Source organism: Arachis hypogaea, chromosome 19 (genome assembly GCF_003086295.3).
Source record: "Arachis hypogaea cultivar Tifrunner chromosome 19, arahy.Tifrunner.gnm2.J5K5, whole genome shotgun sequence".
Classification (NCBI taxonomy): domain Eukaryota; kingdom Viridiplantae; phylum Streptophyta; class Magnoliopsida; order Fabales; family Fabaceae; genus Arachis; species Arachis hypogaea.
The window spans coordinates 131300651-131327864 of record NC_092054.1 but is presented as its reverse complement, the minus strand read 5'-3'; the positions used below and the strand labels follow the sequence as shown (position 1 = coordinate 131327864).

The following is a 27214-nucleotide window of genomic DNA, read 5'->3' as shown; positions in this document are numbered from 1 at the left end:
CGAGCCATTGTTAGCACCAAGAAGCAAGAGGTTTGACAAATTGGTGTTTCGTTCACAAAATATACGTGAATTTGCATTAGAATCCGAGAAGCTCACCGCCATTCTGCACCATGCCTACAATAACGTTGTAATTGAGATGGAAGAATTGAAAGCCAAAAGGAAAGGACATGTTCGTTATCTCACGAAGATGCTAACTTGGAATCCGTTAACGAGCTTCAAAGCCCTCCAAGGGTTCGAACAAGAGGACGTCCAAAAAATAAGCTAGGTTCAAAGTTGGACAAATAAATTGCAAATGCCTCAAAGAAGAAGAAAACGAAATCTCTAACTGAGGTAAAAGTGATGTTCTTTAAATAGGTGGTAATTGAGTTTAATTTTTTTTATAATAGTTTTGGTAATATGTGAGTTTAATTTTTGCAGTTAAACCTTTTTGATGTTGCATCAGTGGTGCAACCAAATTCTAGCCAATATCATGGACATGTTATGAATTATCAGTTCAGGGATTCAGTAGCAAGGGATTGGTTTTTGGGTGTATAGTGACAGTATTTTGGTGTAATGCTTAGTTTTTTGGGTGTATTTCTGTATTCTCATGTGTTTGACATTTTTCTTTTTTTTTTTTTTATCTTTTTCAGATGCTGCTGTTTATATTAGAAATTAGTGTTTTGTTTATATTTGTTTGTTTTAATTTTACTATATATATACAATCAAATCCTAAAGAGGTTAACAATTCAAATTTCTGATCTTTCATACCTCTTTGTTGGGTTTCAATTGAAATATGTGAGGACTCATTTTAGGTGTATACCGGTTATATTTGGGTGTATTATTAAAATAATTAGGTGTATCAGTATGTTTGGTATTGTTTCCCTTCATTTTCTTTTGAACCTATAATTTATGGCTTTTGAATATAGCACAGACAGTTTATTTATGCAAAAAAAATTTATAATAAAACTATATTAAATATTCACAAAATTTACACGAAGTGTTCAAACTATTCCAAGACTACATAACATTGAAATTAATCACTGTCAACATCATATGAATCTTTTTGACAATATGGACTCAACAACACTATAGATGGCTTGGACAATCTCACTGCTTCACTTCCCCTACTGGCTGTATTTCTGTCTCGATTCATTTCATGAAACAGAATTGGGAAGCAAATTCTACTCTAAAGTGGTCCACCTCCGCCTACATTTTAAAAGAATATTCTTTTAATCAACTCTGTTAATTTAGTAAACTAATAGAGAGTTATATAGTTTTAAACACAATTACCTGAGTCCAATTGTCCCACTCATACTTCCCCTTTTAATGTTTTGAAGTTGGATTATTTCAAGCCATTTCATTACATAAACAGCACAATCATAACTGAAAACCAAAAATAAATTAGCAAATTAAAATAGGATAGCAAGAGAAAACACAATTTACAGAGTAAAAAATTTATACCTTGTTTTTTGGCCTGAAATGTCGATGTATGGCGGTTCAATTTCACGATCTTTTTCTTGAGAGGTACCCCCAGCATATACCTTCATTCAGGAAATGACATACCCCTGAAAACAAAAAACAAAGGATCACAAACTACACCTTATTTTGAACAGAAATACACCCAAATATTAAAACACAAAAAACAGAATCAACTTACAACAAATTTATTTAGCTTCATTCTGGGTTCGGAGGGATACGTCTTATGATATGGGTCAAGAAAAAAAAATTTTTTCCTTCTAACATCAGCCACCCATAACCAGCAATGCTCCGAATAGCAAACATGTGCAAATATCTTAAGCATGTCCACATTGAACAGTGTTTTAGTTTAATTGGCACATAACCAAAGAATTGTGATAAGAAGTTTTAGAAATGAAAACTTACATATGGATGTGATGCTAATTTTTTCAGGTGCGAAAAGGGTATGAACATTTGGTAGTCTTCAATCATAAATAGCTTTTTTTTTATTTTGGCTGTAAGAATTCCCTACCTGCATGATTCCCAATAGCCGTGCTCTGCAGAATTTGTGAAATACCAAAAGAAATATTTAATACACCCAAATTTGATTACAATACACCTTACCACAATATTAGGGTGGAGACAGTAAATTGCTTCTTAAAATCATCAAATATTTTGTTGGTTCAGGATCAGGCACATAGCATTGACAATCTAAAATAACAAAAAACCCAAATTAATTACATCAATCAACATTACAGTTATATGTCATAATAAAATCATTAATCTTATTCTAATATTACTTCAGATTCAATATATGAACTAGCTTTTAGAGACGCAAAGTGGACTTTTGGCAATAGCAATGGTTCTTGGGCATTAAGGGTGCACATTGGATCATACTCATTAGTACTTCCATCTGCGTATGTCTTTACACGTGTGGCCCACAAGTAGCACTTTTCTTTCATGTCACCTGACATTTCCTTGCTCCTTGTAGGAGTTTCAAACTTTTAAAAAATTTGGCCCGCAGGCTGCTTTTCGATCGGGGGACTTTTACCCTCTGCAAAATCCATTGCTACTTTTACACCACTGTTTGCAATTTTCTCCACCAGCTCCTCTAATTGTTCGATTAGTATTAGTGTTTTAGGACTTTTTCCTTTTTGAGATCCTGGTTGCCCCCTCTTGGGTCAGTGTTTCTTCTTGACTTGAATTAGTGAAGCTAAGGCTGAGTGATGGCATCGGAAATTCTTTAGGTACGTAAGATGCTGTGTGGGCCATCATCATCAGTGCATCAATGGCTTCAGGGACTGGATTACTGCGTGTTGAAATATAAGATACTATAAGAATAAGAATAGATGAATGATATTTAAAGAGAGTTATATTATGCTGAACTTACGCTTTAGATGGAGCTGGTGACACCGTGGGTGTGCTTTCATCAAGTTTCTAGGGTTGTGGAGTGCTGCAGGGTTAGAGAAAATGAATCAAATTATAAAAAAACTAGTTACAACTCAATTCCAAGGGTATACACCCAAATAAGAAAATAATACACCCAAATAATAACCAAATACACCCGAATATTATTCCTCACCTTTTAGTTATTTCTTCACTAATTTTCTTGTTCGGGGACTTTGGGAGGGGGGGGGATGGTTCAATTTGTGGTACAGGGCTTGGTGTTATTGTCTGGGACAGAGCCATGCATACTTGAATCGGAACTCTAAACAAGACAAAAATAAAAAGTTAAGAAAGCCCATTAAAATAGATGATTAGAAGGTTGAAATTTAGTTGTAAAACTCACATATTAAGTGGTTCAGATTGCGAATGTATCTCCATCCGAACAACAATCATCTTCTGTTGAGTTAGGTCACTGACTGATTCTTCTTCCAGACTCAACCTAAAATCCACCCAAATAATGTCAAAATACACTTGAAGCATTGAAAAGAAACATAGGCTCTGTTTTTGAGAACTTATGTAGTTGCAGATTTTTCTTTTTTTTTTTTTTTTGCCTTTTTTCTTGAATAAAACATTAAAGGGCTTTTTTTCTAAAAAAGATATATACAGAATTAGAAGCAGATGGTAAAAAAAGAATTAAGCAACCGGTATTAGAAACAGATATTACATGCTATCCGCGGATTTGTTTACGCTGCTTTGATCTGTTTGTCCTTGAAACAAAGGATCACTCTCGCTTCCTAAGTTCACCTCTGGCATTCTAAGTATAAAATAAACATCATTCAGTAAAAATACTATTTAGTTAAATCAGGATATCAAAATTCTATCAAATAAAGGATCTTACATTTCTGATGAGTCATAGTGGCCTTCCATTGATGGGACCCCAGCTTTCTTCATCCTGGGAAACCAAGAACAATTATCAGCAACCAAAATACCTTAAAAAGGGTAATATACACCCAAATTCAACATACCCCTGTGCAGCAGCCTTTTCATTGGTTTTCTTCTTTTCTGATTCTCTTAAGAATTTTTCTATTACTTCAGTTCTAATATCAATTCTGACAGTACATTCAAAAGAACATGTTAACAAAATATAATTTTGATTATAAAGTGTAAGATAGCTTTACAAAGTATCTTACACATCATAGGATTGAATTTGTTCTTAAGAAGACGAATCCTTAACTATCTGCTTTCTCTTTTTGTATTGTATCTTGGAAATAAAAAAATTATGAATCCGACAAACACAACAAAATTGATGATAAAATACTCTCGAAAGTAGTGCATACTTTTGGGGGGAGTCTGAATTTTTTTCTTTGATTTTTGTTTTTTAATTGGTGACGATTCTTCACTTCTGAAATTAAATGAGAAACATTCTGTTATACATCAAATTTTGATAATAAACAAAAAATAAAGTGATGATAATTTCAGAATCTTACTCATCATTGGATTCACTTTTACTTTATGAAGTGGAATCCTCCAAAATCTGCTTCTTTTTCTGGATTCCATTCTCGAAGGTAAACAATTATTAGCAAAAAATATCCTAAAATTGACAAAATACACCCAAAAATATTACTTACTTTTTGGTCGTCTTGGTGGGTTGTTTCCTTCTTGGTTCCTCTGAGTCTGAAGAGGAAAAATCAAGTTCACTCTCTGATGGATCACTCTCGGATGAACTTGCCTTCTTCTTTTTTGTTTTTTTCTTTTTTTTTTCTTTCTTTTCTTTTTCTTTCATTTCCTTTAACTTCTTTTTCGTTTCCGCCTTTTCGACGATGCCCTGAAACAGTAGACACGTTATTTTACACCATCTATAAAAATAAAATACACCCAAATGACCATCTATCTCTGCTCTCATCCTTGCAACCAGTAGCTCTCTATTTCAGTTGCTAACCCAGGGCAGTCCAGGGATTGCTTCTCTCTTCTTGTCTGCGTGTTCTGTTAGATGGATATAGACTATCATCAAGGCATAGAGGCAACTGTCAATTATTTCTTTCTTTTTCAGACGGTAATTGGTTATGCCTTTGATGATGAAATTGAGCACATGGGCGCCCCAGTTGCCGTCTGTTATTTTGTGCATCTGAAAAATTGGAGCTCGGTGCACAGGAGATACTTTGTTTATCGTAGTTGGCAACAAGAACGCCATCTGAATATAGAGGATGAAAATCCTCTTGAACATCAGGCGATCTTGGTCGTTGTCAACACCGATATTCATCATTTCATCGGTCAGATTCTTTAATGTCTTTCCCTGGAACCTTTTAAAAATCAGTTTGTTCTCCTCAGAAAGTTCCTTATAACTCACTTTATTGGAAAATAGATCTCCTATAAAAAAGAAAATAATTTACACTCCAAATCACCTGAAATACACCCAAATATCACTCATATACACCTAAATTTATTACTTGATTACATGAGATTAGAATAAGATATTACAAAGAATATATTACAGAGAATGCAAGTATAGAGATTTTCTGTAATCAGTTACCTGATGCATTGAGGCCAAGGGCCACCCCTATTGTTTTGGGTTTAACTTTAATGAACCATAGCCTGTGTCTTGTTTGTTTTTGTCCAAATTAAAGGAGTTGGTTAATAGTTTGTCTGGCACATTCATTGGCAGGATGTGCATGAGGCCACCAAATTCTAATTCGCGAACGATGGCTTTCTTTGGCTCGCTCATCTTTTCAAACTTTTCACTCAATAGTCTCGTGGCACATTTTAAGTATTTGGTTTGCTGTAAACAAAGCAAAATGAGAGTCATTTAAATAATCTATATGTGATTACATTGTATTTTTTTCACCTTGGCTCTTGGTTGTCATTTTTACTGTAAGGAATAAGAAATACTATCAATAGATAAAAATATCAGGCAAGTATCAGACACATACACCTAAATACCATCCTCATATACCCAAATCCAGTCCTATACACATTTATTATTTTTTCGATTACACGAAATTAAATGAGTTCAAAATGATATTCAACTCAACCAAACATGCATACAATGATACTACAAGGTCAAGCATAAGTAAACAGCACCAGTTACACTTCAATACTCTTAATAGATTACATGACGTTATATGAGTTCAGAATGATATTTAAGTTCAAAATGCCACTAGAAGCACCAGTCACATTCGAATTCTAACATATACGCCCAAAAATCGGCCATATACACCCAAAAATGATTTCACTTGAAATACAATACAGAGTTTATATGTATATAAACTCACTTCAAAAACATGCACAAAACAGATAAAAACACACGTTAAACCATTCACTAGAAGTACGTAAAACAGCGTAAACGACTTGAACAGTTTCATTAGAACAATAATATCAAATCTAAACCAAGAACAGTGAAACAGAGAGAGAAATACGACGATGTAATGCTTCGCATTTGAAATAAGAAACAGAAATCTGAAAAACCTAGAAGAACAGTGAAACAGTATTTTGAATAATGTTTCTTCTTTCTTTTTGGTTTTTTTTTTTATGGAGATTTGGAAGTTTTCTTGTTGATTTCGTCTACTTTTGGAGAGGAGTTTGAAACTTTCTTCAGAGTTGCGGTTGGTTTCGAATGTGGCTTGAATATCAAGGGTTGGAGTTTTGATTGACGAAGAAGAAGAGACGTTCATAATGGTGAGTAGCGCACTTTGAAAACGGTTCACTCGCGCATCTCTTTACGCTCGAGTGGGAGGAGTAAAGCATGCGTGTTTTTTGTTAGGCTTGACCCAATTTGTAGGACTTGTAAGCTAAAAAGGTTTGTATGTGTAGCATAACTGTTGAAATATACTTACATTAGTAAAAATTACTACAATTATATCATAAAGTTGAATCAGACACAAAAAAAAAAAAATCATAAAGTTTAATCATTATAATTTGAATCTAATTAGTAGATAATAGAGTGTCAGTAAATTATAATTATGTTCATAAATTATTAGTTTATTACTACCTTAGAGTAATTTTAAAGGGATTAATTTTAAATATAAATTTTAATCTCTACAATAATTAAAATAATTTAAAATTAAAATTTATGTTGAATATCATCTTTAGATACTGTATAATTTTAAAGAAAGATTAATAGTGATATATATGTTATCATTTATATAATCCATTAAACTCATTAAATGAACATTATAATGTTATTATTGTAACATTATTATTATAACTTTACAACAAAACTCAATCAAAATATATTTAAATAAATTAGATATATTCAATTGTTCTCCCGTATTTTATTACTCTATTTTTTTATTATTTTCTAATTAATTTAATAAAAAAATTAATCCAAATCAGTTTAACGTAAGTTCTTTTTTAATTGTTTATAAAATTTTAAGAGTAAATTATCGTTTTTGTTCCCAACGTTTGGGGTAAGTCTCAAAATTGTTTCTAACATTTGAATCATCCTATTTAAGTCACTAACATTTCAAAATTAACTCAATGTTGTCCTGCCATTAGAAATTTGTTAACTGAATTGACGGCAGGACAAAATTGAGACGATTTTGAAACGTTATGGACTTAAATAGGATGAACACGTTAGGGACAAAAACGATACATATAAATGAATTTTAATTTTATCCTTCAATAATATCAATTTTTTACGGTACATGGTTATTCAATTATTTTTTAATCACATCTACGTAAATTATATTTAATCACATTAATTTTATTCTAAATAAATTTATTTTTTTATAATTTTACTCTTAAAAATTTTTACTCATCATAAAATGTTTGTAAAATGACTAATACATAAACTTGTGGGAAAAAAATGATACATATACAATAAAGTAATGTGATTCTAGTCATTCTACAAACATTTCATGATGAGTAAAAATTTTTAAAAGTAAAATTATAAAAAAAATAAATTTATTTAGAATCAAAGTAATGTAATTAAGTATAATTTACTTAAATGTGATTAAAAAATAATTGAATAACTATGTACCATAAAAGATTGATATTAGTGAATGATAAAATTAAAATTTATTTCTATGTATCATTTTTGTCCCCAACGTTTTCGTCCTATTTAAGTCCCTAATGTTTTAAAATCGTCTCAATTTTGTCCCACCGCCAATTCCGTTAACAGATTCCTAACGGTAGGACAACATTGAGTAAATTTTGAAACGTTAGGGACTTAAATAGGACGATTCAAACATTAGGGACAACTGAGACTTATTCCCAAAAGTTGGAGACAAAAACAATACTTTACTCAAATTTTAATTATTTTTTCAATTCAAATACACAAAATTCTCACTCTTCACATTTATAATTTTTTTAATTTTTGAAATAATTAAAAAGTAATTTAAATTTAAATTAAAATGAAACCAAATATTAGAGTAACAAATTTTACATTAAATTTTAAATCAGATGTTAGGATATATAATCCCCAAATACTTATGTAATACTTTACAAAATCTAAAATAAAATAAAATTAAAATTAAATATTAAAGATGCTCTTATACAAATATCAATTTTTTTATACAGTGAGACTTCAACGAGGATATTGTCATTTAAGAGATCTTCATAGAGTCATAAGAACCGCTTTTGTGTTTGAAATTAAAAAAAATTAAAATATAAAATTAATTATTCCAAGAATTTAAATGATTAATAAAGAGATATTATTAAATATAAAATTATTAATAATTATATATTTAATAAATACTATAAATAATTTTTCTAAATACCCTTGTTAAAATTAAGGTTTAATTACTCTATTGGTTCCTATAGTTTCGTGAAATTTTCAATTAGGTCTCTATACTTTTTTTCTTTTTAATTAGATCCCTGTACTAAATTTTTGTTTCAATTAAGTCCCTTTTAGTAGTAATTGGCTTAATTTTATAGGGACCTAACTAAAACAAAAATTGGTATAGGGACCTAAATAAAAGGAGAAAAAAGTGTAGGGACTCAATTAAAAAAAATTGGTGCAAGGACTCAATTAAAAGGAAAAAAAGTATAGAGACCTAATTGAAAATTTTGTAAAAGTATAGGACGAATAGAGTAATTAAATCTAAAATTAATTATGATGATAAAACTTTTTTTATTTTTTCATAAAATAATTATTTTGAAATTTTAATCTATTGTTTAGCATTGGACAAAAACTTTCTACGCCTTAATTAAATACTATTTGAATATACCTTAATTAATTCGTTCCGTCAAAGAAACAATTTGAATGAAATAAAAAAAGAAAAAGTCAGCACTGATAATTCTATTACGCAAGTGCGCAACAAGTATGTAATATTCATCATCTGACTTGGTATCCATCATCCTCCACTTAAACAAATTAAATTACAATTGGCAATATTTAATTCGACAATTATATTTATTGTAGCGTTATTAATTAGATAAACCAAATTACACTTGACAACAAATAAACAAATAAGAGTAAAACTATACTGAAAGCTACAAAGATGTGGCTTTTTTTTCTTTGATAGTTACAAAGATGTTGCTGCTTCTTTGACTTTACCGGTAAAATACCTTGAACATGCTATTGCTAAGCCATGATGTAATGGAAAATTGTCCTGTAAATAAAGAGTCTTATGCCAATAAGTTATAGTTCAAATGACATAATCTTCCCATACTCACTTAAGAGATCGCAAATTCGTGCCTTTCTATTTTTGATAAAAAATAAAATAAAATAAAAAAAGAAAAAGGATGGAGTCCTACTTTTGCAATAAAACAGGCAAATATTATTATTATTTTATGTGTGTGCCTTTCAAGTTTCAAATGTAACATCTTTTGTAATATATACTTTATAAGCACTACAAAAAAAAAAAGTCTATGGTCACGGTGAAAAATCGTGATCATAGCTAGTGAAAAGGGTAACCATAAGTCTATGGTCACGGTTTTTGATCTATAGTCACGATTTTTTCGCCATGGCTTATTCTTTCGTGGCCATAGATCTATGATCACGGTTTTTTTTATCTATGGTCACGGTTGTAATGTTCAAATTCTGGCACTTTAGGCCACGTTTTTTTTACCGTGACCATAGGTTAATCTATAGTCACGCGATAAAACCGTGACCATAGCCTTATCCACCGTGACCATAGCCTCTATGGTCACCCCTTCCCAAAACCGTGACCATAGCCTTATCTATGGTCACAGTTTTGGCCGTGACCAAAGCCTCTATGGTCACCCCACCAAAAACCGTGGTCATAGCCTTAGCTATGGTCACGATTTTAGCCGTGACCATAGCCCCTATGGTCACCCCTCATTAAACCGACCATAGCCTTATCTATGGTCATGGTTTTGGCCGTGACCATAGCCTCTATGGTCACCCCACCTTAAACCGTGACCATAGCCTTATCTATGGTCACGGTTTTGGCCGTGACCATAGCCTCTATGGTCACCCCTCACCAAAATCGTGACCATAGCCTTATCTATGGTCACAGTTTTAACCGTGACTATAGCCCCTATGGTCACCCCCTTCTTAAATCGTGACCATAGCCTTATCTATGGTCACGGTTTTTCGCCGTGACCATAGCCTCTATGGTCACCCCACCTTGACCGTGACCATAGCCTTATCTATGGTCACTGTTTTCACTGTGGCCATAGCTTATCTATGGTCCTAGTTTTTACCGTGATCATAGCCTATTTTATGTTATGAGATTTAATTTTTTAAATCATAATCACATCCCAAAATGATGATAATCACAAAATAAATCTAAAAATAAAAAATTTGATAAATCCAAATCATAAAAGTTTCATTAAAAATTAGATATTCATTACAACACTAATCAAAATAGAGTGTAATTTATCCATTACATATAATATCGGATAAAGTCTCTTATCAAAAAGTAAAGAACACATCAAAATAATACATTTAGATAACCAAACTCATTATAAGACACATCCCATCTTATACAGGGTGCCACAACAACTAGTCAACTCCTTTTGTCTTTACCAGTCCAAAAAAAATTATCCTGTATACAAAATAAAACAAAAAATTCCTCATAAAGAAAATTCAAGAGTAGGTAAACAAAATAATCAATTAACAAATATTAATCCTAAATTAATATAAAATACAAAATAATTTCTATTTTAAACTTCCTGTCTTAAAATGAGACATAATCAAGCATATTCTGGAAAATATTTGTAATTTAGCAATTGAAGATTTTACATATCAATAGTTATAAAATATCTTGGAAAACAAAGAGCTATTTGAAAAATCAAAGAAAATAGATACAAAAACTTTTAAAATTTTTACACACTAATCACATAAATAAAGTTGATGCATGACCTCTGAAAAATAAATAAAATTAAAATTCCTAATCTATCATTAAGACAAAAAATAGTGATATCATATCATCTATATGACATTTATAAAGTGATGTGTTTTGATTGAGTGAAATCAAAATGATTTAGTAGTCCCCATATATATTTCTTTGGTAAAATTGGAATGAGAAATTTTCATGCAAAAATTTACTCTTAGTGCTTAAATTCATCACTGTTACAACTCATTATATTCACCCTTTTGTTTAGTGTAAAATCTTGCTATTACCAATTTCAGAAGAAACAAGAAATGCTAATCCCTAGGTTAGTTCAAAAAACCCTAAATTCACGGACAGTCCCAACAAATAACCATCCTACAAGCATACCAAATAAGTTGTTTATTGCTGCACTGAAAAATTGAAAACACAGAAATTTTCACTGAGAACTAGCCATAAGGATTCACATTTGAGAACAAGGGAATTTACTATTTGACTAAATTTAAATCAGAGTGAGGTCAGATGTTTCAGAAAAAGCAACTCTTGAAAACAGAAAAGAGAAAATAAAAATAGCCTAAAAAGATGCATTGAAACCTAGGATATTAAAGATGAAGAGAATAGACTGGCTTTAGAAATATAATCTCATCGAAGCGCCAATTATCATTGGCAAAACACACAACTAGAAAGCACTACAATGCTCATCTGCATCAGCAATCTAGCCTTTCCGGGTCCCAACAAAACCATTTCTCAAACTCCTTTCAACTCAATTTCAAAATCTGAACAATTTCAATATCTCAAACCATTTTCAATTTAAATTCATTTTTCTACAAATCAAGCTCATCTCCAATATTATAACCCTTTCCAAATTTCAATTCATTTTCAACAAAGTCAACTAACATCTTCTCAAACACTTTCCAACATTTTCAAACCCAAGTCATTCACAAATCTCAAATCATTTTTCGAAATCAAACTAAATCTAACATCCAATCACTTTCCAATTCTCAAATTATACTTGATAAACATTCGACTCAGAATTTTAAATCAATCCTTCATTCACTACTTCAATATCAAATCAATATTCAGAACTAGCCACAGGCAAGTAAGCAATCACATTTATTCAAAGCAGTTCAGCTCAACTCATAAGACCCCATAATCACCAAAAATATTTACTCGCCTAAATATCAATTTATAACAACTCCTAAGAACAAAATGAGTTTTAATAAAAACGCCCCTACCTCAAAGTCGAAACTCGCAAAATCAAAACGCGTCAAAAACCCCTTTTTCCTCGGCCAGCGACAGCAGCAACCGTAACCTCAGCTTTATCCACTTTCGCAGCAACCGAAACAGCTTGAATTGTAACATACAATAACCGGAACTCGATCCTAAGGCATTCACGTCGCAGGAATCTTAATAACATATAACAAAATAATGACTAACAGAGTTCAAAACAAGGGACAACTTACCGGACTTACGATTAACCGAGAACACGGAGCAGCAACAGCTCCAGTGATGACGCAGCAGCTTGATGTCGCAGGCAACAACCATTAAATTCAGCATGCAAGACTCGGAATTCGACCCTACGTTACCAATATCTCAGAACCTTCAATAACTCATAACAGAATTCCAATTTTCAAAGATTCCAGAATGAAACGCTTACCGAGAAGATGGAGTTCCACCGGTGGTTACCGGCGGTCAAAGCGGCAACATGAAGCTTCAATGGCGACAAGGCAGCAACGAACGGCGGCGCAACAGCCACCCAAACGCGACGATGGCAAGCCCAGCTAGTCGATGACCACGGCAACACCGCGACGCTCCCTTTCGTGCCTCTTCTCCCTCCTCCATTCGCGACTCCAATGGCGGCGGCAAGGACGGGTTCGATGACAGAGATCCGACAAAGCTGGCAGCAACGGGCTTCCTCCATACTTGCGAGCACGACGGCGGCGATGGGGTTGATGGACTTCCTCTCGGCGCTGCTCTCTGCCTCGTTTCTGGCGAGCGCGACGACGATGACGACCAGACAGCGGCTGCGTGGCTATGGCGGCAGCGGCGAGGACCCTCCCAGCGGCAGCTCTGGCCCAGCGGCGCCTCCTTTGGGTCTCCCTTTCTCTTCCGTTCAGCTCGTTCTCTCTCTTTCGGGTCTCACTCTCTCTTTGCTGTGTGTGAGGAAAAATGAAGCTGATGAGTGAAAGGGGGAAACGGCGCTGGGGTGAAGGGTAAGTGGGTTAGGGTTTTCTAAATTAATTTAGGAATTAGGGTTTTTGAGTAAATTGAAATTTAGTAATTTTAATTAAATTAGGGTATAGAGTATTAAATAAAAATTTAATTTATTTTCTTAAAATTACTTTAAAAATATTATTTGATTATCAATTTGCTAATTTTTTTTAAATCAAATATTCTAATTTAAAAATTAGAGATATTATAATTAATTTTTTTTGTCTATAAAAATTAAAATATTAACTTCTAAAATTTTAATTATTCAAACTAAATCATACAAAATTCTTATTCTTTTAAAATTATTAAGTTCTATAATTTAAATATAGAAAATTATTCAATATTATAAAAATAAGTAAAATTTCTCATTTAATTATCAAAACTTAATTTAATTACTTTTAATAAAATAATTTCTAAAAATAAAGTATTTAATGAATATATAAATTGAAATTAACTCAAATAATATTTTTTTCGAAAATTATGGGTCTTACAAATCACATTTTATAAAATACAATTTTAAATCTAAAATATCGATTACCTAAATTAAATTATATTACATTTCATTATTTTTCTATCACAACTTTAATTTCAATTTCTATAAAGTAACTAATTATAAATCATTTTTAAATTATTTTTTAAACCATAGACACTTTTTGGTCATTGTAAAAAACCGTGACCATAGACCCCTTTAGGTCACCCTTAAAACCGTGACCATAGACCCTTTTAGGTCACCCTTCCGAAAAACCGTGACCATATACCCTTTTTAGTCACTGTAAAAAACCGTGACCATAGACACCTTTAGGTCACCCCCAAAACCGTGACATAGACCCTTTAAGGCCACCCCCCTTTAAGGCCACCCCCAAAACCGTGACCATAGACCCTTTTAGGTCACCCCCCAAAACCGTGACCATAGATCCTTTTAGGTCACCCTTTTTTGAAAAACCGTGACCATAGCCCCTTTTTGGTCACTGTAAAAAACCGTGACCATAGACCCTTAAGCCACGCCCCAAAACTGTGACCATAGACACTTTTAGGCCACCCCCAAAACCGTGACCATAGGCCCCTTAAGGTCACCTCCAACACCGTGAACATAGACCATTTTAGGTCACCCATTTTTTGAAAAACCGTGACCATAGCCCCTTTTTGGTCACTGTAAAAAATCGTGACCATAGACCCCTTTAGGTCACCTCCAAAACCGTGACCATAGACCCTTTTAGGCCCCCCAAAACCGTGACCATAGACCCCTTTAGGCCACCCTCCAAAACCGTGACCATAGACCCTTTTAGGTCACCATTTTTTGAAAAACCGTGACTATAGACCTCTTTTGGTCACTGTAAAAAACCGTGACCATAGACCCCCTTTAGGTCACCCCTCAAAACCGTGACCATAGACCCCTTTAGGCCACCCTTTTTTAAAAAACCGTGACCATAGGTACTCTATGGTCACCCTTTCCAAAAAAACCGTGACCATAGCTTTTTTTTTTTTGGTCACCCTAAAAAACCGTGACCATAGAGGGTCTATGGTCACGGTTTTTTACCATGACCAAAAAAACCATGGCCATAGACCCAAAATGTTGTAGTGAAGGATGCCCAAAGTGTCATAAATTATTTATGGGTAAGATTTTATGTTTAAGAATTGCTAAATTTTTATATCTATCATTGTCTCTGGGTTTATGTGCGTTATATGTTATATTTAAAAATTTATGTTATGTATAATGCTTGAAAATAAGTTTGTATGGGGTGCGTGCGTGTGTTTGTTTCATTTTTTTAAATTTGATTAATAATATTGGTTAATATTTTAGAATAATCTACAAATTCAATATTCTCTTGTGCAAGTATTTGGCAAGTTTAAAATTAATCATGATGTAAAAATATATAATAGATTATAGTAAAAAAAATGATACAAATTATTATAGATTTTATCATTTTTTTTAAATCTCATGTAGCGGTAGTTTAAAACTATCGCAGATTAATTACTTGTTTAGCGACAGTTGCACTATTTTGACAGTACTCCACCAAGTGACACAGAATTATTTAGTAGCGATTTAAAATCACTATAAATTATTTAGAAAATTGCTTTAATTGTATATTAATTATATTAATATACATATACTTCGTGCCTTTTTTTTTGTTTACAACGACAATTTGTATATGGATAAAAGAAAAGACACAAAGCTAATCAATTTGTTTTGAGAGCTAATACATGTAATATGTATCATTTATTTTATTTTATTTTGGTACACTAAAAAAAAAAACCATTATTGATAAAAGAAAGATTTTGCTAATTAACAACTTCACTTAGAACATTGATGATACAAAAGTAAAAGTTTGTCTATCGAGAAGATAAAGATTTTGTAATTTTCAATAATAATAAATGGATATAAATTTCGCTATTAGAAAATTATTTATTACAGACGAATATTTTCGACAGATTTAATTTTATCCCACGGAAATACAGATGGATTTTGTGAGGGATTTTTTGTCAGAAACAAAGGAAAATGAATTAGCATAAATTACAGACAGAAAAGAGAATATGTCGATAATTCTGTCGAAAAAATTAATTCTTTTTCGTGAAAAATAGTTACTGATGAAAAATCCGACTGTATTTAAATGAACAAAATACTGTGTTTTATTAAATTATTACAAACAGAAAATCTGTCTGTAATTTAAAATATTCCGTCGAAAAATATTAACTTAAACCTAATCTACCCCCTCTCTCTCTCTCGAGCTCCATTCACAAATAAACACAGATGCCAACTCCTACCTTTATGTGCTTCTTCCTCTCTCCGTCACACAATTGCTTCTTCTATCCGTCGCACGAGCTGCTTCCGTCGCTGTTGCTGTCGCTGCCGCCGCCGCTTGCATTGCACGATCTCTCTCTATCACCCCTTGCGTCGCACGAGCTTCCTCCGCCGCCGCTCTCATCGCATCTACTCCTATCGTCGGGGAGCTCTCTTCGCCGCCGCTCTCATCGCATCTGCTCCCTCTGGTGCCTCTTCCATCTAATCTTAACTCGCTCTCTTAATTCTTCTCGTAACCATCTCGAATTTCAGGTATATATATCCTGATTTTGTGATTTTGTTCTTCATGATAAACCTTAGGGCCCAATTTTTCTGTGCCAGTTTTAGCTAGGTTTATCATAGTCTGCTTTTGTGCTTCGTGATCTGTGGGTTTACTCTGATTTTGATGAATTTTTTTCTTCCATTGGAAGTTTTTTTGACCTAAAGTTCATGGTTTTTAGGTAGAACCCTTAGTGGTAGGCCATTGCATTTGAGAAGCAAAGTTCTAATGACTTTACTTAGCATAGCCAAGGACGAAGAAAGTAGGTTCAGTTTTATTTATCTCATGCTTAAAGCACTAGAGTGTATGGATTGGTTATAAATCAACATAAACTAATAATTTGATCCTTACAAGATTAAACTGCTAACAATTTATATTATATTTCTCATGCAGTGACAACTTGGTCTTTTAAGTGCCTAGATATTTATCTTTTTTTATTAACTGGTAGATGCTTAAAATTAAATATGTCAAATTGGAATGTGGATGAATTTTGGAGCAAGTTCTGATGGCTTTAAGATAGAGATGGCCTCTTTGGTGGGAAGGATGACATTGACAAATAGCTGTAAAGAACAAATTGCTAGGGACGGCGCCAGAACAAATTGCACCTCGAAATCCCCTTTCTTTTTTGCTTCTTTCTTACTTCTTCTTCTGTTTTCAGATCAAGCTAACTTATGTGTTGTTAGTAAATGCTGAAGCTGTAACAATTAGACTAGGGTAGTGTTTATATGGATCAATTGGAGTATGGGACAAAGGCAGTTATTCTGTCTAGGCCGCGCCCTTTTGAGGCGAAGTAGGATACTGGTGCTCGATGAAGCAACCGCATCAATTGATAATGCAGCAGATCTTATTTTGCAGAAAACAATTAGAACAGAATTTACAGATTGTACAGTGATCATAGTAGCACACAGGATACCAACTGTGATGGATTGCACCAAGGTTCTCTCCATAAGTGATGGTAAGTTGAATAATTTTTTTTATCATTTAGTAGTGTTTGATTCTAACTAATGCAGATGTTTGATTGTATTATCTTGACACTTTAATTTCAGATCAAACATGCAGCCCCAAATCGAAAGTTGTGATCCAAATCTCATTGAGGTGAGTGACCCAGTATATATTGAGAAAATAAAAGAATTCAGTTGCCAGTTATCATTTAAGACAAGCCATGGCATAGTGAGATTTTAGTGTCACTTTATAACTGCATTATTGACTTTAGATTATACTTTTGTGGACACCAGACCAGTGAGTTTGTTGCAGATATGCATTTATAATAAAACTTTAAATCATTTAGGAAAAGACTGAGTAGATGGAGTTTCATTTGATGCAAAATGATTAGCAACTTCTAATATATTACCATGGAAACATTGCTTACATCACTTTGTAATTAGTTTCCATTGATTCTTTTAAGTATTTTCCTCTACATATTCTCATTCTGAATTGGAAATCCTTCCTGTCTCTCTTATCTCAGCTTATTTTTATTGTTCCGATTCTGCACATAAACATGGTGTGGTGTTACTTTATGAAAGGAGACCTCAGGTTGCTCTCGGATGTAGGAAAGCGTCTTGAGATAGCTAAGAAAGGAATTGAACGCGATTAAGTGAAGAAATCTATTTGCCAGAGACTATTAGAAGAATTGCGAGTTGCTTGTGTATATCTTCCAGCTTATTTTTCCTTAGAAATTATAAAATGAGATTAATTTGAGCAAAAATCAGATTCAGAGGTTAAAGAAGGACTGCTGATGCTGTTGGATTCTGACCTCCCTTCACTCAAAGTGGATTTTCTGGAGCTATAGAACTCAAAATGGCGCGCTTCAAATTGCGTTGGAAAGTAGACATCCAAGGCTTTCCAGAAATATATAATAGTTCATACTTTGGCCGAGTTTAGACGATGCAAAAGGGCATTGAACGCCAGTTCTATGCTGCAGTCTGGAGTTAAACGTCAGAAACACGTCACGAACCAGAGTTGAACGCCAAAAACACGTTACAACTTGGCGTTCAACTCCAAAAGAAGCCTCTGCACGTGTAAACTTCAAGCTCAGCCCAAGCACACACCAAGTGGGCCCCGGAAGTGGATTTATGCATCAATTACTTACTTCTGTAAACCCTAGTAGCTAGTTTAGTATAAATAGGACTTTCTACTATTATATTTACATCTTATGATCTTTGGATTATCTTTTGATCTATTGATCACATTTGGGGGCTGGCCATTCGGCCATGCCTGAACCTTCATTACTTATGTATTTACAACGGTAGAGTTTCTACACTCCATAGATTAAGGTGTGGAGCTCTGCTGTTCCTCATGATTTAATGCAAAGTACTGCTGTTTTTCTATTCAATTCAACTTATTCCGCTTCTAAGATATCCATTCGCACCGAAGAACATGATGAATGTGATGATTATGTGACGCTCATCATCATTCTCACTTATGAACGCGTGCCTGACAAACACTTCCGTTCTACATGCAAACAAGCTAGAATGAATATCTCTTGGATATCTAATACAGGGGACCGAGTCCGAGTTATTAGTGTCTTTGTGGTATAAGTTAGAACCCGTGGATAGCCATTCCTAAGATCCGGAAATTCTAAACCTTGTCTGTGGTATTCCGAGTAGGATCTGGGAAGGGATGGCTGTGACGAACTTCAAACTCGCAAGTGCTGGGCGTAGTGACAGACGCAAAAGGAAGGTGAATCCTATTCCAGTATGATCGAGAACCTCCAGATGATTAGCCGTGCCGTGACAGAGCATTTGGACCTTTTTCACAGAGAGGATGGGATGTAGCCATTGACAACGGTGATGCCCTATATAAAGCTTGCCATGGAAAGGAGTAGGAAGGATTGGATGAAGACAGCAGGAAAGCAGAGGTTCAGAGGAACGAAAGCATCTCTATACGCTTATCTAAAATTCTCACCAATGAATTACATAAGTATTTCTATATGTATTTTCTGTTTATTTATTATTATTATTCGAAAACTCCATAACCATTTGATATCCGCCTGACTGAGATTTACAAGGTGACCATAGCTTGCTTCATACCAACAATCTCCGTGGGATCGACCCTTACTCACGTAAGGTTTTATTACTTGGACGACCCAGTGCACTTGCTGGTTAGTTGTATCGAAGTTGTGACAAATTATGAATTAAGATTAGAGCACCAAGTTTTTGGAGTCATTACCAGGGATCACAATTTCGTGCACCAAGTTTTTGGTGCCGTTGCCGGGGATTGTTCGAGTTTGGACAACTGACGGTTCATCTTGTTGCTCAGATTAGGTAATTTTCTTTTTATTTTATTTTCAAAAATTTTTCAAAAATCTTTCAAAAATTTCTCATCTGTTTTCGAAAATTATTCTAAATTTTTAAGAATGAATTCTAGAGTTTCATGAAGCATGTTGAAGCCTGCTGGCTGTAAAGCCATGTCTAAATTCATTTAGACTGAGGCTTCCAAGTCATCATTACAAGAGCAAGCTAGTTGTTGCTAATCAAATTTGTTATTGTATGACTGATTTGTATCTTCTAAAGCTTGACTGGCTATTAAGCCATGTCTAACCCTTGGATTGGAGCTTTAGGCTAAGATTGAAAGATTCCTGGAATTCTTATTAAAAATTTTTGAATTTCTTATTTCCTTTTTCCTATATGTTTTTCAAAAAAAAAATATACAAAAATCCAAAAAATTTATAAAATCATAAAAATCAAAAAAATATTTTATGTTGTTTGTTTAAGTCTTGTGTCAAATTTTAAGTTTGGTGTCAATTGCATACTCATCTTGCATTTTTTCGAAAATTGCATTCATGCATTGCATTCATCATGATCTTCAAGTTGTTCTTGATAAACCTTCTTGATTGATCTTCATATTATATTGTTTTGTGTTGTATGGTGTTTTTCATATGCATTCTTGAATTCTTAGTGTCTAAATATTAAAAATTTCTAAGTTTGGTGTCTTGAATGTTTTCTTTGCATTAAAAATTTTTCAAGAATAAGTCTTGATGTTCATCTTGATCTTCAAAGTGTTCTTGGTGTTCATCTTGACATTCATAGTGTTCTTGCATGCATCACATGTTTTGATCCAAAATTTTCATGCATTGAGTCTTTTTCATGTTTTTCTCTTTCTTCATTAAAAATTCAAAAAATCAAAAAAATATCTTTCCCTTTTTCACTCATAAATTTTCGAAAATTTGAGTTGACTTTTTCAAAATTTTTTAAAATTTAGTTGTCTCTTATGAGTCAAATCAAATTTTCAATTTAAAAATCCTATCTCTTTCAAAATCTTTTTCAAAAAATCAAATCTTTTTTATTTTTTTATTTATTTTCGAAAATTCTAAAAATATTTTTCAAAAAATCTTTTTCTTAATTTTATGTCATATTTTCGAAAATATCATCAACAATTAATGTTTTAATTCAAAAATTTCAAGTTTGTTACTTGCTTGTTAAGAAAGATTCAAACTTTAAGTTCTAGAATCATATCATGTGATTTCTTGTGAATCAAGTCATTAATTGTGATTTTAAAAATCAAATCTTTTTCAAAACTAATTTTAATCATATCTTTCTATCATATCTTTTTAAATCATATCTTTTTCAAAAAAAAAATTTGATTTTAAAATATCTTTTCTAACTTCTTATCTTCTTATCTTTTCAAAATTGATTTTCAAATCTTTTTCAACTAACTAATTGACTTTTTGTTTGTTTCTTATCTCTTTCAAAACTACCTAACTAACTATCCCTCTCTAATTTTCGAAAATACCTCCCTCTTTCAAAAATTCTTTTTAATTAATTAATTATTTCAAATTTTAATTCTAACTTTATTTCTTATCTAATTTTCGAAAATAACTAACCCCGTTTCAAAATTTATTTTCGAAAACTTCTTCCTCTCATCTCCTTCTATTTAATTATTTATTTACTAAAACTTCTCTTCATCTCAAATCACTACTCCTATCCTCACCCTTCTGTTTGGATTCTCCTTTCTTTTATATCTTTTACTCTTCTTTTCTTCTACTCACATAATAGAACCTCTATACTGTGGTAAAAAGGATCCCTATTATTACTTTCTGTTCCCTTCTTTTTCATATGAGCAGGAGCAAGGACAAGAACATTCTTGTTGAAGCAGACCCTGAACCTGAAAGGACTCTGAAAAGGAAACTAAGAGAAGCTAAATTACAACAATCCAGAGATAACCTTACAGAAATTTTCGAAAAGGAAGAGGAGATGGCAGCCAAAAATAATAATAATGGAAGGAGGATGCTTGGTGACTTTACTGCACCTAATTCCAATTTACATGGAAGAAGCATCTCCATCCCTGCCATTGGAGCAAACAACTTTGAGCTGAAACCTCAATTAGTTTCTCTGATGCAGCAGAACTGCAAGTTTCATGGACTTCCATCTGAAGATCCTTTTCAGTTCTTAACTGAATTCTTGCAGATATGTGATACTGTTAAGACTAATAGAGTAGATCCTAAAGTCTACAGGCTCGTGCTTTTCCCTTTTGCTGTGAGAGACAGAGCTAGAATATGGTTGGACTCTCAACCTAAGGATAGCCTGAACTCTTGGGATAAGCTGGTCAAGGCTTTCTTAGCCAAGTTCTTTCCTCCTCAAAAGCTGAGTAAGCTTAGAGTGTATGTTCAAACCTTCAGACAGAAAGAAGGTGAATCCCTCTATGAAGCTTGGGAGAGATACAAGGAACTGACCAAAAAGTGTCCTTCTGACATGCTTTCAGAATGGACCATCCTGGATATATTCTATGATGGTTTGTCTGAACTAGCTAAGATGTCATTGGATACTTCTGCAGGTGGATCCATTCACATAAAGAAAATGCCTGCAGAAGCTCAAGAACTCATTGACATGGTTGCTAATAACCAGTTCATGTACACTTCTGAGAGGAATCCTGTGAGTAATGGGACGCCTCAGAAGAAGGGAGTTCTTGAAATTGATACTCTGAATGCCATATTGGCTCAGAATAAAATATTGACTCAGCAAGTCAATATGATTTCTCAGATTCTGAATGGAATGCAAGCTGCATCCAACAGTACTCAAGAGGCATCTTCTGAAGAAGAAGCTTATGATCCTGAGAACCCTGCAATAGCTGAGGTGAATTACATGGGTGAACCATATGGAAACACCTATAATCCCTCATGGAGAAATCACCCAAATCTCTCATGAAAGGATCAACAAAAGCCTCAACAAGGCTTTAATAATGGTGGAAGAAACAGGTTTAGTAATAGCAAGCCTTTTCCATCATCCACTCAGCAACAGACAGAGAATTCTGAGCAGAATCCATCCAGCTTAGCAAATTTGGTCTCTGATCTATCTAAGGCCACTCTGAGTTTCATGAATGAAACAAGGTCCTCCATTAGAAATTTGGAGGCACAAGTGGGCCAGCTGAGTAAGAAGATCACTGAAACCCCTCCTAGTACTCTCCCAAGCAATACAGATAAAAATCCAAAAGGAGAGTGCAAGGCCATTGATATAACCATCATGGCCGAATCCAAGGAGGAAGGGGAGGACGCGAATCCCAAGGAGGAAGACCTCCTGGGACGTCCAATGATCAACAAGGAGTTTCCCTTTGAGGAACCAAAGGAATCTGAGGCTCATTTAGAGACCATAGAGATTCCATTGAACCTCCTTATGCCCTTCATGAGCTCTGATGAGTATTCTTCTTCTGAAGAGAATGAGGATGTCACTGAAGAGCAAGTTGCCAAGTACCTTGGTGCAATCATGAAGCTGAATGCCAATTTATTTAGTAATGAGACTTGGGGAGATGAACCTCCCCTGTTCATCAATGAACTAAGTGATCTGGATCAACTAAGATTGCCTCAGAAGAAACAGGATCCTGGAAAGTTCTTAATACCTTGTACCATAGGCACCATGACCTTTGAGAAGGCTCTATGTGACCTTGGGACAGGTATAAACCTCATGCCCCTCTCTGTAATGGAGAAATTAGGAATCTTTGAGGTGCAAGCTGCCAGAATCTCACTAGAGATGGCAGACAACTTAAGAAAATAGGCTTATGGACTAGTAGAGGACATGTTAGTAAAGGTTGAAGACCTTTACATCCCTGATGATTTCATAATCCTAGACACTGGGAAGGAAGAGGATGAATCCATCATCCTTGGAAGACCCTTCTTAGCCACAGCAAGTGCTGTGATAGATGTTAACAGAGGTGAATTAGACCTTCAATTGAATGGGGACTCCTTGTGTTTAAAGCACAAGGTTATCATCCTGTAAACATGGAAAAGAGGCACAGTAAGCTTCTCTCAAAACAGAGTCATACAGAGCCCCCACAATCAAACTCTAAGTTTGGTGTTGAACTCCTATATCCAAACTCTAAGTTTGGTGTTGGGAGTCTATAAAATTGACCTGATCACCTGTGTGGCTCCATGAGAGCCCACTGTCAAGCTATTGACATTAAAGAAGCGCTTGTTGTGAGGTAACCCAATTTTTATTTATCTAATTTTATTTTTATTGTTCTTTCATGTTTTATTACGTTCATGATCATGTGGAGTCACAAAATAAATAGAAAAATTGAAAACAAAATCAAGAACAGCAGAAGAAAAATCACACCCTGGAGGAAGGACTTACTGGCGTTTAAACGCCAGTAAGGAGCATCTGGCTGGCGTTCAACGCCAGAACAGAGCATGGATCTGGCGCTGAACACCAGAAACAAGCATAGAACTGGCATTCAACGCCAGAAACATGCTGCATCTGGGCGTTGAACGCCCAGAACAAGCATCAGTTCGGCGTTTAAACGCCAGAATTGCATGCAAAGACATTTTACATGCCTAATTGGTGCAGGGATGTAAATCCTTGACACCTCAAGATCTGGGGACCTCACAGGATCATCTCAGGATCTGTGGACCCCACAGGATCCCCACCTTCCCTCCTCATAATCCTAGATTCTTCCACATCTTCTTCTTCTTCTATTCTTTCTTCTTTTGCTCGAGGGCAAGCAACATTCTAAGTTTGGTGTGGTAAAAGCATAGTTCTTTTTGTTTTTCCATAACCATTGATGGCACCTAAGGCCAGAGAAACCTCTAAAAAGAGGAAAGGGAAGACAAAAGCTTCCATCAAGGGTCTATAGCTCAATGGTAGAACATTTGACTGCAAATCAAGAGATCCCTAAGATACCTCAAGGGATACATTTTCCTCCACACAATTATTGGGAGCAACTAAGGGTGGAACATCAAGGGCACTCCATCATCCTCCATGGAATTAGAGAAGATCAAAGAGCTATGAGGGAGGAGCAACAAAGACAAGGAAGAGACATAGAAGAGCTCAAGGACATCATTGGTTCCTCAAGAAGAAAACGCCACCATCACTAAGGTGGACTCATTCCTTGTTCTTAAAAATTTTCTGTTTTTCGTTTTCTTTATGTTAAGTGCTTATCTATGTTAGTGTCTTATTACATGATCATTAGTATTTAGTAACTTTGTCTTAAAAGTTATGAATATCCTATGAATCCATCACCTCTCTTAAATAAAAAATGTTATTTAATTCAAAAGAACAAGAAGTACACGAGTTTCGAATTTATCCTTGAACTTAGTTTAATTATATTGATGTGGAGACAATACTTTTTGTTTTCTGAATGAATGCTTGAACAGTGCATATGTCTTTTGAAGTTGTTGTTTATGAATGTTAAATATGTTGGCTCTTGAAAGAATGATGACAGGAGACATGTTATTTGATAATCTGAAAAATCATAAAAATGATTCTTGAAGCAAGAAAAAGCAGTGAATACAAAAAGTTGCAGAAAAAAAAAGAAGAAAAATGGCGAAAAAAATAGAAAGAAAAAGAAAAAGCAAGCAGAAAAAGCCTAAAGCTCTTAAAACAAAAAGGCAAGAGCAAAAAGCCAATAGATCTTAAAACCAAAAGGCAAGGGTAATAAAAAGGATCCCAAGGCTTTGAGCATCAGTGGATAGGAGGGCCTAAAGGAATAAAATCCTGGCCTAAGTGGCTAAACCAAGCTGTCCTTAACCATGTGCTTGTGCCGTGAAGGTGTCAAGTGAAAACTTGAGACTGAGCGGTTAAAGTCAAGGTCCAAAGCAAAAAAGAGTGTGCTTAAGAACCTTGGACACCTCTATTTGGGGACTTTAGCAAAGCTGAGTCACAATCTGAAAAGGTTCACCTAATTATGTGTCTGTGGCATTTATGTATCCAGTGGTAATACTGAAAAATAAAGTGCTTAGGGCCACGGCCAAGACTCATAAAGTAGCTGTGTTCAAGAATCAACATACTGAACTAGGAGAATCAGTAACACTATCTGAACTCTGAGTTCCTATAGATGCCAATCATTCTGAACCTCAATGGATAAAGTGAGATGCCAAAACTATTCAAGAGGCAAAAAGCTACAAGTCCCGCTCATCTGATTGGAGCTATGTTTCATTGATATTTTGGAATTTATAGTATATTCTCTTCTTTTTAACCTATTTGATTTTCAGTTGCTTGGGGACAAGCAACAATTTAAGTTTGGTGTTGTGATGAGCGGATAATTTATACGCTTTTTGGCATTGTTTTTAGTATGTTTTTAGTAGGATCTAGTTACTTTTAGGGATGTTTTTATTAGTTTTTATGTTAAATTCACATTTCTGAACTTTACTATGAGTTTGTGTGTTTTTCTGTGATTTCAGGTATTTTCTGGCTGAAATTGAGGGACTTGAGCAAAAATCAGATTCAGAGGTTAAAGAATGACTGCTTATGCTGTTGGATTCTGACCTCCCTGCACTCAAAGTGGATTTTCTGGAGCTACAGAACTCAAAATGGCGCACTTCAAATTGCGTTGGAACGTAGACATCCAGGGCTTTCCAGAAATATATAATAGTCCATACTTTGGCTGAGTTTAGATGACGCAAAAGGGCGTTGAACGCTAGTTCTACGCTGCAGTCTGGAGTTAAACGCCAAAAACACGTCACGAACCAGAGTTGAACGCCAAAAACACGTTACAACTTGGCGTTCAACTCCAAAAGAAGCCTCTGCACGTGTAAACTTCAAGATCAGCCCAAGCACACACCAAGTGGGCCCCGGAAGTGGATTTATGCATCAATTACTTACTTCTATAAACCCTAGTAGCTAGTTTAGTATAAATAGGACTTTCTACTATTGTATTTACATCTTATGATCTTTGGATTATCTATTGATCTATTGATCACATTTGGGGGCTGGCCATTCGGCCATGCCTGAACCTTCATTACTTATGTATTTACAACGGTAGAGTTTCTACACTCCATAGATTAAGGTGTGGAGCTCTGCTGTTCCTCATGATTTAATGCAAAGTACTGCTGTTTTTCTATTCAATTCAACTTATTCCGCTTCTAAGATATCCATTCGCACCCAAGAACATGATGAATGTGATGATTATGTGACGCTCATCATCATTCTCACTTATGAACGCGTGCCTGACAAACACTTCCGTTCTACATGCAAACAAGCTAGAATGAATATCTCTTGGATATCTAATACAGGGGACCGAGTCCGAGTTATTAGTGTCTTCGTGGTATAAGTTAGAACCCGTGGATGGCCATTCTTGAGATTCGGAAAGTCTAAACCTTGTCTGTGGTATTTCGAGTAGGATCTGGGAAGGGATGGCTGTGACGAACTTCGAACTCGCGAGTGCTGGGCATAGTGACAGACGCAAAAGGAGGGTGAATCCTATTCCAGGATAATCGAGAACCTCCAGATGATTAGCCGTGCCGTGACAGAGCATTTGGACCTTTTTCACAGAGAGGATGGGATGTAGCCATTGACAACGGTGATGCCCTATATAAAACTTGCCATGGAAAGGAGTAGGAAGGATTGGATGAAGACAGCAGAAAAGCAGAGGTTCAGAGGAACGAAAGCATCTCTATACGCTTATCTGAAATTCTCACCAATGAATTATATAAGTATTTCTATCTGTATTTTCTGTTTATTTATT

The 27214-nt window shown here is 34.4% G+C and overlaps 1 non-coding gene across 1 annotated transcript; it reads right to left on the bottom strand.

Annotated features, from left to right (window-relative positions):
* Nucleotides 1-21912: 21912 nt before the first annotated feature.
* LOC112782127 (small nucleolar RNA R71) lies at nt 21913-22020 on the bottom strand. The gene has a single exon (XR_003192865.1). It is a non-coding gene; the product is annotated as a small nucleolar RNA R71 (small nucleolar RNA).
* Between the last annotated feature and the right edge of the window lie 5194 nt (nt 22021-27214).